This window comes from Lissotriton vulgaris, chromosome 1_1 (assembly GCF_964263255.1).
Source record: "Lissotriton vulgaris chromosome 1_1, aLisVul1.2, whole genome shotgun sequence".
In the NCBI taxonomy this organism is placed as follows: domain Eukaryota; kingdom Metazoa; phylum Chordata; class Amphibia; order Caudata; family Salamandridae; genus Lissotriton; species Lissotriton vulgaris.
In genome coordinates this window covers 9,994,238-10,008,910 of record NC_141685.1, presented here as the reverse complement: position 1 = coordinate 10,008,910, position 14,673 = coordinate 9,994,238, and positions in this window count along the sequence as shown.

The window sequence follows — 14,673 nt, the reverse complement described above, 5'->3', positions numbered from 1 at the left end:
GTTAGCGCTCTATTTGGATCGGGATCGAGGACGGGTTCACTTACGGACTCCATACATGACTTGATTGTGTGCTTTCCACACCACACTTCCCATAATACACAGTCTCATTTGAGCCTCCCATTGGTGGGAGTGTCATACGGAAAATGGAGAAGTGGGTTAGCGGTTGCGCACACCGCTTCCGTTAAAGCCCCATGAAGAGAAGCATTATGGAGCTTCGAAACGCGTCAGGCAGATCCATTACGGAGCGACATATACAAGCAGATCTCCGTCCTCACCTACACATAAATCAAGCTGCTGCTCATTTGCTACTCAAAGGTGGACAACCTTGGAGCGACAAAATATATATATATATATATATATATATATATATTCACTGAAAAAGCCATAGGTTATAGACCATATATAGTTAGGAATTTGCATTTATAAAACCATGAAAATTCACTGAAAAAACCATTGGTTATAGACCATATATAGTTAGGGATTAGCATTTACAAAACCTTAATTTACTCGCACAAAACCATAGAAATTCGCATATATAGTTAGTTGCAATAACTATATATCGCGCACCCGCAATCCACTGCTGATGATGTCACATATTACATCATTCATGACATGGTCAGTGACATCACTGATGACAACACCCAGTGACTGTATGTTTCTGTAAAGTTAAAATATGTCTTACATATTGAAGAATGAGTGGATGTAAAAGTGTTTGGATGAAGTATTTAGTAGGTGCATGACTGACTGTATGAGAGAATGATTAAATGTGTCTCACTGAGTGCATGGGTTAGTGACTAAACTGTCTTAATTTGTGCATCAATATTTCTGTAGTTCTGTAAACTGCTGCATGTGTTGATCAGTAGCTATATGAGTAACTATGTGGGTTATTGATTGGTTGCCCAAATATTTGTATGGGAGAGTGAGTGTGTGTGTGACTCTGTGCATAGATGTGTGAGCAGTTGATTCAGTAGATGTATGGGTTCAAAAGAGCATGTGGAAACAGCTGTATGGGCGGTTGACTATCTGCATGAGTGTATTGGTGAGTGATTGGATTTCTCAGTGCTACATGTCAAAGTAAGTACATATGTAAAACACAGTACATGTAAGAGTTGACATATATAAATAACTGTGCATAAGAGCCAGTGAATGTGTGAGTGGCTGTATGGATCATTGTGAACTTGTCTCAGTGATTGTATAAGAGAGTAAATATGTGTTAGTATATGTTTGATTAAGTAAGGTGTGTATAACTGTATAGTTGAGGAAATGGAGGTGTGATTGATTCTTTGCATGACTGACTAGGTGTGTGAGTAACTCCATGGATGAGTGACAGTCTGTGAGTGTCTGTTTACACTGATTGTATATAAGGTTATATTAGAGTCTGAAGAGGTTCATCGTATTGAGGAAATAGAAAATGTTGTGTGATCAATGTGTCCCCCACTCGCACCCTATCCACGTACCCATGCTTCATGTATGTTCATGTTATCATGTAATTCCTTTTCCGTGCCTGGCATAATAATGCCCCTGCATTTCCGTCTAGCATTAACATGTTAGTTATTAGACCCTCCATGAATGAAACGTTAATTCTGCACTAAGGCCTGCCATGCCAATGCATTTACATGGTACACGTTTAAAATAACGCGAAGCACACGTTTTTGTGGCCCAGCCGAGCCAGGCCCTGAATTCAGGCTCCGAGCCTCTTCTGTCTCCAAGCTGCAGTTCTGCATCCCTGACCTCTCCCTTACTCCCTGCCCAGCCGAGAGGTGCCCGGCCTGGCCTGCCTGCCAAGACGGTATTTTGCCTACAGTTATCTGCTCAGCCTCCGCAAAAACACATTCCAGTCTAGTGAAATAGGTAAACACTTTCTGCCTGCAGAGCATAGGGCCTAGCCTTCCTGTCTCCATGCAAGAGATTTACTGAACCCGTTGCCATAGTAGGCCCATGCCCACATGTAATGCACGAAGGAATGTATGCACATACTAGCATTTAGTGATGAACGACTTCTGCTCGAGAGACCTTTACTTCAGACAATACATCCTCCAAATACAAGATATCAGATATGCCAAAGGTGCAGGTCGTTCTGACATCCCAGACTTCAGACTCCTCTTCTAGTGCTAAAGGCAACCCCCCAGCTCTCCCCAGTTACACGTCAATCTCACGTCATGACCAGTTGCGCGCACATGTAGGTTAAAGGTTTCTGCTGATCCTGCAGTCCTCTTCTATGCATACACCCACCTATGACACTCCTATGACTCGTCGAGTGTACACCCAAGTGTACGCCTCTTCACACGCCTTCTTTTACACCCATATGTTCTTATCTCTCTCTTTTTACTTGCTCCGCCTGGAGTGTTACGCCTACTGTATTCATTGCAATTATGTGATTTTACTATATATAATGTATGCTGTTAATAAAGCGTTAGATATCCCTTCCTGAACCTTAGTGGTGATGGAACCCGATTCTCCCCTGGCTCGAGTCATTGAAATAAAGCCCTTATGACTCAGATACCACGGACTCTGCCTCTCATTTTATGAGCTTTCGTAATTGTTATTAATGTATAGAAAAATAGTCCCGGTAATTTTATTTACCACAGTATTATCACATGAATGATATCATCAATGATGTGATCAGTAATGTCAAATGAGATGTTATCAGTGATTTCATCAGTGATGTCATTTGAGATGTCATCAGTGATGTCATCAGTGATGTCATGTGAGATGTCATCAGTGATGTAATTTGAGATGTTATCAGTGATGTCATCAGTGATGTCACTGACCATGTCATGAATGATGTAATATGTGACATCATCAGCAGTGGATTGCGGGTGCGGGATATATTATTGCAACTAACTATATATGCGAATTTCTATGGTTTTGTGCGAGTAAATTAAGGTTTTGTAAATGCTAATCCCTAACTATATATGGTCTATAACCAATGGTTTTTTCAATGAATTTTCATGGTTTTGTAAATGCAAATTCCTAACTTTATATGGTCTATAACTTATGGTTTTTTCAGTGAATTTCATTGGTTTTTTAAAAGCTAATATCTATAGCTGTAAAATATATTCTTTATTACGTGACGTATCACGTAGCCACGTGAGACGTCTCATGACGCGTCGCATAAACATGACGTATCGTCTCTGCAGCGCAAACAAAACCCGTAACGTAAGCGCGCCAGAGCACGCTTACAGATATATATATTTTTTTTTAACCTTAATTAGACAAAATCCACACGTGCACATATCTTGAGGCCTTGCAAAGGCACAACAAACAAACAGTCCCTACAATTTTGCCAAGTTTGGTAGAAATCTATTCCTTTAAATTTTATTATACTGTTTCTCTTGGTTTTCCCCTTGTTACGCTTACCGGAACGCTACCCGGTATGCAAACCGGACGCTCCAAAAACACAAGATTTCGGACTCCCGTTACGCTGCCGGTTAGCTGCCCGGTTGGCGTACCGGGAAGCGCCTCTACCGCGAAAAATCGCAATTTTCTTTTTTTTTCTTTTGCCCCCGGGGCACTTTAATAACCCCATCATCAATCCTAGGGGGTCAGGAGGGGTCTACCTTGCCCCCTTTCCTTCATTTCCCCCTTTGTTTTTCACCACCTCTTGTCACTCGATCCTACCGAGAGACAAGATGGCGGCCGGTCCGGACTGTTTACTATGTTGACAGCCAATCAGCTTCTCCTCAGACTCCCGTTACGCTGCCGGTTAGCTGCCCAGTTAGCTGCCCGATTCGCGTACCGGGACGCGCCTCTACGGCGAAAAATCGAATTTTTTTTTTTTTTTTGCCCCGCGGGCCACTTCAATATCCCTCTCATCAATCCTAGGGGGTCAGGAGGGGTCTACCTTGCCCCCTTTCCTTCATTTCCCCCTTCGTTTTTCACCACCTCTTGTCTCTCGATCCTACCGAGAGACAAGATGGCGGCCGCTCCAGACTGTTTAGAATGTTGACAGACACCGGAGAGCCAATCAGCTTCGCTTCGCAAAGCTCCGGTACGCGAAAAGTACGCGTACTGGTACGCTATCGGGTACGCTGTCACAGATATATCTGTTTTTTTAAACGTTAATTTCTCAAAATCCACTGGAGCACATATATTGAGACCCAGCAAAGGCACATCGGGCTAACAGTCCCTACAATTTTGCCAAGTTTCGTGCAAATCCATTCAGCCGTTCGAGCTAAAAGTGAGGCCAAAGGCCCTATGGAAAAATGAATGGGAAAAATGCGTTTTGGGACCCCCCTTTTTTCTCGGTCCCCCCTTGACGGAACCCCCCCAACTTTTCAGGGGCTGCTCAGAAACAAAATGTGCCATTTTCCTGAAAATTTCAGCCGATTCCGTCCACAAACGCCAAAGTTATTAGACATAGAATTTTCAAAAGTTCCATAGAGAAAAAATCCTAACTATATATACCTACTGGCTATCGCCAGTAGGTAATATATATATATATATATATATATATATATATATATATATATATATATATATATATATGGTCACCAGTAGGTAGTTATAGTTAGGACCTAGTCTCCATAGGAAATCCAGAACATTCTATTTGGAATAACTTTGGCGTTGGTGGATTAATCTTCGCAAATTTCTACAAGAAAATGGCTTGTTCCGCTCTGCTCCTTCCCTGAAAGTTTGGGGGTGATTCATCAAGTGGGGGCCGAGAAAATAAGGGGGGTCCCAAAACTTGTTTTCCCCGTCAAATTTTCCACAGGACATTTAGCCAGGGCTACAGCCCAAATGGCTGAACGGAATTACACCAAATTTGGCAAAATGGTAGAGTTCGGTTGGCAGGTTGTGCTTTTTGTTAAATGGTGTAAATCCGTTCAGTAGTTCCTGAGAAAATCAAAAGTAAAATCATAGTGATATCTAGAGACTCTGTACTGTACTCTGTACCTTCCCGAGCTGAGCTGCATGGTCATTGACTGTCAACTGTCTGTCAACACTCCAAACCAAGAAGTGTTGGCAGCCATCCTGTGCCTCAGTAGGAACAAGAAAGCAGTGAAACAAACGTGCAAAACATGCAAAGAGGGCAGGGTAGAAACACCCTGACCCCCTAGTCCTGCTCAGGGGGTCCCACAAGCACCCCCAAGGCCAATATTATTTTTATTTTATTTTAAAACCGCGGGGTACAAAGTACCATACTTTGTACTGTACTCTGTACCTTCCCGAGCACGAGCTGCATGGTCATTGGCTGTCAACTGTCTGTCAACACTCCAAACCAGGAAGGGTTGGCAGCCATCTTGTGCCTCGGTAAAACTGAGGGACAAGAAAGCAGTGAAACAAATGTGCAAAACACGCAAAGGGGTCAGGGTAGAAGCACCCTGATCCCCTCGGCCTGCTTTTTTTTTTAACCCCTTCGCTGCTGGCCCGTTTCCGCCGCTGTGCGGTAAACAAAAGAACAGGGGCGGGCCATGACGAACCCCAGCCGTCATCAGCACACGAGCACCGTAGTGCATGACGGCTGGGGTTCGTCATCAGCATACAAGGGGTTAAATGGCGTGGTACGAAGTATGGTACTCTGTACTGTACTCTGTACTGTACTCTGTACCTTCCCGAGTGCATACTGGAGGTTCCTGGTGGGCTAGTTGGCCTCCAGGGACCCCCAGTATGCAAGGGGAATTAGTTCCCTCTCTGCAAATGCACCAGGGGGCTGTGTTGCAGAGAGGTGTAAAAAGGGGCGTGGCCTCATTACACCCCTCTGCAATGCAGCCCCCTGGCACATACTGGAGATTCCTGGTGGGCTAGTTGGCCCCCAGGGACCCCCAGTATTCAAGGGGAATTAGTTCTCCCTCTGCAAACGCGCCAGGGGGCTGCGTTGCAGAGAGGTGTAAAACGGGGCATGGCCTCATTACACCTCTCTGCAAGGCTGCCCCCTGGTGCCTTACTGGAGGTTCCTGGTGGGCTAGTTGGCCCCCAGGGACCTCCAGTATGCAAGGAGAATCAGTTCCCCCTCTGCAAACGCGCCAGGGGGCTGCGTTGCGGATAGGTGTAATGAGGCCACGCCCCTTTTTACACATCTCTGCAATGCAGCCCCCTGGCGCATACCGGAGGTTCGTGGTGGGCTAGTTGGCCCACAGGGACCCCCAGTATGCAAGGGGATTTAATCCCCCAACTTAGAACACGCTACAGGGTGCGTTTGCACGGTGGTGAAGGTAGGGGGCGGGATTTGAGTTGATGTGAGAGGAAACATGCCCTGTGGCGCGTTTTAAGTTGGGGAATTAATTTCTCTTCTATCCAGAGGTACCCTAGGAGGCAACTAGTCCAACAGGTATCTCCAGTAAGCGCCACAGAGCTGTGTGGCAGAGTGTTGTAAAAAGGGGGCGTGCCCTCTGAACACCTCTCTGCAACACAGCTGCCTGGCGCATACTGGAGGTACCTGGTGGGCTAGTTTGCTCACAGGGGAACTCAGGATTGAAGAAAAATTAATTCCCCAATCTAAAACGCACCACATGGATGGTTTGCACACATGTTACCTCAGGCCCCATCCCCTTCCTTCACTATTGAGCAAAATTTTCCTGTAAAATCAGCCGAACTACGAATTCCGATTTACTCACCTGTTATAATAAGAAACGTCAGTGCTGCATCTTTGAGCGCACTACTGATCCTGAAAGATAATTCTAACCATACTTACAGTAACTTGAATTTCCTTCCATAGGCTAACATTGACTGGTTTCACTTGGAAATTTTTCCAAGTGTGAAGTTTTGGAGCTTTAAAAAATTCCTTTAAAATCAGCCGAACTATGAATTCCGATTTACTCACCTATTATCAGGAGATACCTCAGTGCTGCATCTTTCAGCCCACTACTGATTCTGAAAAGTAATTCTAATCGTAGTTACAGTAACTTGAATTTCCTTCCATAGGATATCATTGACTGGTTTCACTTGAAAAGTTTTCAAAGTGTGGGGTTTTGGAACTTAAAAAAATTCCTCAAAAATCAGTCAAACTATGAATTCCAATGTATTCACCTGTTATCAGGAGATACCTCAGTGCTGCATCTTTCAGCTCACTACTATTCCTGAAAAGTAAATTTAACAGTACTTACCAGTAAGTTGAATTTCCTTCCATAGGATATCATTGCCTGCTATATAAAATATATATATATATATATAAATAAATACATAAATAAATAAATAAATATATATATATATATATATATATATATATATATATATATATATATATATATATATATATATATATATATATATATTCACTGAAAAAAACATAGGTTATATACCATATATAGTTAGGAATTAGCATTTACAAAACCTAGAAAATTCACTGAAAAAACCATATGTTATAGACCATATATAGTTAGGAATTAGCATTTACAAAACCTTAATTTACTCGCACAAAACCATAGAAATTCGAATATATAGTTAGTTGCAATAACTATATATCGCGCACCCGCAATCCACTGCTGATGATGTCACATATTACATCATTCATGACATGGTCAGTGACATCACTGATGACATCACTGATGACATCATCCAGTGACTGTATGTTTCTGGAAAGTTAAAATATGTCTTACATATTGAAGAATGAGTGGATGTATAAGTGTTTGGATAAAGGATTTAGTAGGTGCATGACTGACTGTATGAGAGAATGATTAAATGTGTCTCACTGAGTGCATGGGTTAGTGACTAAACTGTCTTAATTTGTGCATCAATATTTCTGTAGTTCTGTAAACTGCTGCATGTGTTGATCAGTAGCTATATGAGTAACTATATGGGTTATTGATTGGTTGCCCAAATATTTGTATGGGAGAGTGAGTGTGTGTGTGGGGGTGGCTGGGAGGTATGTGACTCTGTGCATAGATGTGTGAGCAGTTGATTTATTAGATGTATGGGTTCAAAAGTGCATGTAAAAACAGCTGTATGGGCGGATGACTGTCTGCATGAGTGTATTGGTGAGTGATTGGATTTCTCAGTGCTACATGTCAAAGTAAGTACATATGTAAAACACAGTACATGTAAGAGTTGACATATATAAATAACTGTGCATAAGAGCCAGTGAATGTGTGAGTGGCTGTATGGATCATTGTGAACTTGTATCAGTGATTGTATAAGAGAGTAAATATGTGTTAGTATATGTTTGATTAAGTAAGGTGTGTATAACTGTATAGTTGAGGAAATGGAGGTGTGATTGATTCTTTGCATGACTGACTAGGTGTGTGAGTAACTCCATGGATGAGTGACAGTCTGTGAGTGTCTGTTTACACTGATTGTATCTAAGGTTATATTAGAGTCTGAATAGGTTCATCGTATTATCACATGAATGATATCATCAGTGATGTGATCAGTAATGTCAAATGAGATGTTATCAGTGATGTCATCAGTCCTGTCATTTGAGATGTCATCAGTGATGTCATCAGTGATGTCATTTGAGATGTCATCAGTGATGTCATTTGAGATGTCATCAGAGATGTCATTTGAGATGTCATCAGTGATGTCATCAGTGATGTCACTGACCATGTCATGAATGATGTAATATGTGACATCATCAGCAGTAGATTGCGGGTGCGCGATATATAGTTATTGCAACTAACTATATATTCGAATTTCTATGGTTTTGTGTGAGTAAATTAAGGTTTTGTAAATGCTAATTCCTAACTATATATGGTCTATAACCTATGTTTTTTTCAGTGAATTTTCTAGGTTTTGTAAATGCTAATTCCTAACTATATATGGTCTATAACCTATGGTTTTTTTCAGTGAATTTCAATGGTTTTTTAATAGCAAATTTCAAAAGCTGTCAAATGTCAAGTACGTGATAGGTAAAAACATTTTCGTGTTTATGCACGCTGATGTGCTTTGAACGCTGCCCCTCCCCTCCCCCCCGCTTTTCTCTTAGGAGTACTCTCTCTTTGCAGATAGTGAAGGGTAGTTAACGCAGGCCTTTGCTCCCGTTGTAATCCGTCGTGCCTGCTTCTCTCTCCATTTGATTGATTGTTATCCAAGCATTTACTGTTTTAGAATTGGTTCTCTTTGGTTCATTCTCTATTTACAAACAAGCACAGAGTCGCAATACTCTGTTTAGTCTTTGCAGATAGTGAAAAATCGTTTAAAAAAACAAAAGGAATCGAGCAAAATCATTAGGCCACTAATAGGATCTCTTTTTGACCTCGCTAAAATAGAAACATTAAGAACAACCCCTCATGAGAAATACGAAACTAGTGAGATGAACTGAGCTCCACACGATGATGGCTGCAAGACAGCTCGGCTCCGCCACCCACCCCACCCAAATTAACGACAAACCCTATGCAAATATTATAAATATATACAACACACCAGCAAAGTAACAGGGTAAAACATTTTAATAAATAACTATTTACATAACTATTTTATACTTTTAGTTGCCCGATCCGGCTAGCTCAATCGATCGAGCATGAGACTCATGCACTCTGATCTCCTTGGCCTCAGTCAAGCATCAATAGTAAGATTTTCATACATGAGTGTACGTTCATGGTTTTAGTCCCTGAGTTGCTTCGATGTCACTGCCTTGCACAAAGGGCATAAGTCCTGGATGTTGGGTGCCATAGTTCAGAGTTCTGAGCAGCGCTTGTAACACTGTCTAAAGCTTATTTGCACCTGCTGCAGCTTCACTATTCTCAAAGTAAGTGGGGGCCGTTTGTGGACCTGACTGCATTTGAAAACAATGTGATACGGTACCTCCCTAAACCGCTTGATGGAGGCCCCCGAGGGGCGGTGTGATGGCGCGGACTCGGAGAAGGCGCTTGGCTCCGACCCCCTCCGCAAGTCTTGTTGCCCTGGTGTGGCCTGAGATCGCACCCGACATAGGCGGCCGGCTCCCGGGGTCAAGCGGAACTTTTTGCCTTTTGGTGACTCTTCCATTCTGAACATTGTCCCACAATCGGTTTGACCTGAAACGATTACACAAATAAAACATTTGTGAGTTTTAAATTTCCGGAGAAGTATAATTCACCAATACCTTTCTCTGTAGATCTTTTTCCATTAACAATCCCAGTTCCATCACCCGCCCAGGATATCACTACTGTTAGTTGTAATTTTTGCTTCTGTTTTAATAAAAAATGTTTTAAGGTGTTTACTGTTTTTGTTGCGATGTATATATTTATAAGTTATTAAAGTGTTATAATCCTACTAATTTTTTATCGATTATTGTTCTTTGAGATATTCCCTGTCTACAAACAGAGAAGAATAGGAATATTCTGTCTCCCTTTGCAGATAGTGAAGGATAGGTAATGCGGACTTTTGTCCCCCGTTGTAATCCGTCATGCCTGTTTTCATCCCCACTGATTGATTGATTGGCTGGACATTTATTGTTCAAGGAATAGTTCTCTCGAGGTATTCTCTGTTTGCAAATAACGTGGAATAGAAATATTCTGTCTAGTCTTTGCAAGTAGTGAAGGGTGGGTAATGCGGACCTTTGTCCCCTGTTGTAATCTGCATTGCCCATCTACTCCCCACTGATTGAGAAACTAGTTCCACCCGGACCATTTATTAGAGGTACATCATCTGGCTCAACCGGAGAGTACCCCTAATAAAGAAGATATATGTAAAAACGAAGTAATCACTGTATCCTGTTAAACAGAAACTTTAGCATGAAACACACTTGAAAAGGAAGGGAAAGAAATCGAACAAAATCAGTAGGCCACTGATGAGTTTTTGACTTCGCTAGAAATAAGAAACATGAAAGTAGTGAAAGAAGCCAAGCTTGACGTTACGGCAGCCACGAGGTAGCTAGGCTCCGCCAGCCCCCCACTGCTCCAAGCATGTCTGTCCCACCGCCCGCCACGCCCATTAACGGTAACGTGAAATAGATACAAATCAGCAGATACCTACCCTCATTCTGGAAACTCCAAAGTGCAACAGGGCCACGGTTACGCCCATCCGGAAGATGAGGCCTCGACACGTGCAGGGCGGGGCCCAGCTAACCGCCATCAGCCGTGGCGTGGATGGCCCAAAATGTACTGGTCTCCCGATTCCCTTCTTCTGCCGCCTTGCAGGCCACAGGGGGATGTCTTGCCTCTGCCTCCGACCCCCCCCCTTCTTATCGCCTGGTCCGGACATCACGGATATCAACTCCAGGTGTCGGCGTGGGGTGCGCTGGGAGGGAGAGGCGGCGCGAACGAGCCTCTCCCACCCGCACAGGTGGGGGCCCCTCAGCTGCACCCCCAACGCTCCACTCACCCAACAAAAGGGTCGTCGCGTAAGGTGCACCAGGAGAGGAGCCAAGGCCGACGGTATCTTCTTCTTTCTTCAATAATGGCTGCGACAACACTGGGGGGGATGTCTTACACATGCCACTGACCCCCCCCTCTTATCGCCTGGTCCGGACATCACGGATATCAACGCCAGGTGTTGGCGTGGGTTGCGCTGGGAGGGAGAGGTGGCGCGAACGAGCCTCTCCCACCCCCCCAGGTGGGGGCCCCTCAGCTGTACCCCCAACGCTCCACTCACCCAACAAAAGGTCTCGTCCACTATTGCGAGGCAATGATGCTCCGCTCACCCAGTGGGGGTCTCGTCCACTGTTCCGGTGCAACAACGCGAGTTCAACTATAAAATGAGTCCTGCATCCAGAAACGTTCTCCTCAACTTTGAAGATTCTATAAGAGCCACGGGGGCCCCCGACCCCCGCAGACACCCCCGATGGGAAATGACTGCCATGATCACCCACGGAACGACCACGACGTAGCGGCGGGACGTTGGCGCGCTCATGCCGGCGCCGGCCTCAGTCTTGAAATGACCAAAATCCTGCAAGACTACCATCTTGATCAGTTCCGGTGGTACACCAGTATGACCCGGTAGGAGAGATTGTTGCCTCCCACCCCACTTTGACTGATGGTTCATGTCGGCAGTCCCCTCTGCTACCCTTCAACGAAAACTTTTGGACTGCCGAAAGAGGTCCCGGTCCAACCACGAGTTGGTGGAGACATTTTGACTATACTTGGACCTGCCTGACCTCACCCAAAATAGCGCCGGTACAAATGAAACTCTCAACTCCTTGTTGTGCCCCGATTGCTCAGCGTTGATATCATGAGATATGTATGCAGTTTTTAGCACATGAATTGATATGGAATAAGACTGATTATATGTTCGGACAATGAATTGATCCAGGATGGGTATTGATTATACGTTCGAACAATGAATTGACATGGGACGGATACTGATTACACGTTCGAACAATGAATTGATATTAAGTTCTAATGCATCATTGATTACTGTATTTATTATTGAAGGTTCGAATTGTCGACACTTTTGGTACTTGCTCACAATGAATTATCGATATGATTTTGTTGCACTTGTCACACTTTTTACTATGAAATCAACGACCACTGACTCTCTGTTATATTTTCCACAAATAAATACCCCCCCCATTTACAGTTCCAGCCTGCTCCGTGGCCGGCCCACGGGGTTGTAGGCCCGTATTTGGGCACCAAAATTTTTATTAAAGGTTTTTGAAAAAGCAAACGTAGTTGTAACGCGTAGATTGGTAAGTTTCGAATAAATGGCCACTGTTTCCGTTTAAAAAAAAAAAAAAAAAGCAGGTGAAATGAAGCAGCTCAATTAGTTAAGGGTTAAAAAGTATAGTACGCAGAAGCATTGAAAATATGAATGGTCCAGGTTTGTTGTATGTGTTTTTCATTTTTGTACAGCATAAAGCAATCGATAAAGATCCTGGTATTTAGCCTCTACTTTATATGCTACCTGTATCAGGGAAGTTGTTTTAAATGCCCCTAAGCCACCCCGAACGAATGTCACCTGGCCCCCCTAGTACGAACGAAAACGACCCCGTACCACTGTAGGTTATCTCTCTTCCTCAAAAATGACAAAAATTACTTTCTAGGACGTTTTGGACATTGATGATTTTCATATGATCTATTTATTAAAGTAATACTCATCTCTCCGCATGAAATTAATTTTCCACATGCTACACAAGTCAATCTCATCTGCCTAAAGTTCTTTTTCAGATTTGGGACCGTTTTCCTTGCCTCTGACTCACTTATTGCTAAGTCATTGGTGGATGTTTTTGCCGGTCGGGGATTATCCACCAAATCTCGAAGTTGTGCTTTAGAATAATTAAGAGGGTGCCACTTCTCCATGTGCCGATGCATGGTATGATCACCATAGCTATATTTTTTTTCGGTCCCTCTCAAGAGTTTTTTTTTTGCAGATGAGGCAGGTAACGAACCTGGCATTAACTTTCTTTTCATGAGAAGGAAAAGAAAAAAATTGCCAGATAAAATTCACTTTCACATGGGATGTTCTTGGCATTTCTTTGTCTATCCTGGTTAAAGCAATGTCATGTAAATAGTTCTTTAAAAAGTTTTTTTTTAACTTGTTTACTTTGTTGGAGCGTTGTACATATTTATAAGTTATTAAAGTGTTATAATCCTACTATAATCCTACTACTTTGTTGGAGTGCTATATATTTTTAATGTGAAACATAATTGTGAAGACTTTGATGTACAAAAAGGTATCCCTGGAATCTTCCGCTTCAGGCTCGGTCCCACACACCCTTACAGTGAGAATCCCCTCCCCAATCACAATACAGGATCGTTATCAGATAGTAGGAACGCGTGTGGTGTGACGGATCTCATGAGGTGGGGGCCTTGATCTACTGTAACTCCTTTGAACAGGGGTGATTCTTTACAGTTGGGGCCATAAACTACATCCGCAGGGCTAGGTGATAGCCTGGGACCTGCCTGGACAATCGGACACTCTGAGGAAGAGGAGTGTCAAAGGGTTCAGTAGTGAATAGGGTGAAAGGGTGGTGTCAGGCGGGCACAGGGTGTGATTCTCAGGGAAGAGCAGCGCAGATGGGGGGAGGTTTAAGGCCCATGCATAAGACAGAGAGCGGGGGTGACCAGTGCGTGGGGGAGATGCGTGCGAGGGTGGGGAGCCATGCCTAGGATCGGCGGCGTGCAGAGAGTGGGTCTGGTCAAGGCATCTAAAATGGCTGCCGTGCACGACAAAAGTGTGGCATTGGAAAAAAAGCAAGATGGCGCAGACAATGTTTATCAATACGAATTAATTTATAACAATTATTTTTAACAATATATTTACTCGCAGTGTCAAAATGGCGGTCAACCCTTCCTGATTTCCTTCGAATCGAACGTTAACAGAAGTCAAGCGGCAAAAAAAAACCGCTCACGCGCAACCGCCGGAAGACAAGTATCAACATATATGAGCCTCCTCAACCACCCTCAGAAAACATAGGGGGTCAGGATACGTCTCCCATACCCCCTTATACCCAATACTCACTTTGCTTTTCCTCCATCTTGTAATTTAATTAAATCGAAACACAAAATGACAAAATTCCCGTTTCGCTACCAGTTTGCGACCCGGTTCGCGAACCGAGAAGCGCTTCTACCGCGAAAAATCATTTTTTTTTATTTGCCCCACGGGACCCTTTAATAACCCCAACATCATTCCTAGGGGGTCAAGAGGAGACTACCTTGCCCCCTTTCATTAAATTCCCCCTTCGTTTTTCTCCTCCTCTGGTCTCTCGATCCTACCGAGAGACAAGATGGCGGCCGCACCGGACTGTTTAGAATGTTGACAGACACCGGAGAGCCAATCAGCTTCGCTTCGCAAAGCACCGTTACGCGAAAAGTACGCGATCTGGAGCGCTATCCGGGACGCTGTCACCGATATATCTGTTTTTTTAAACGTTAATTTCTC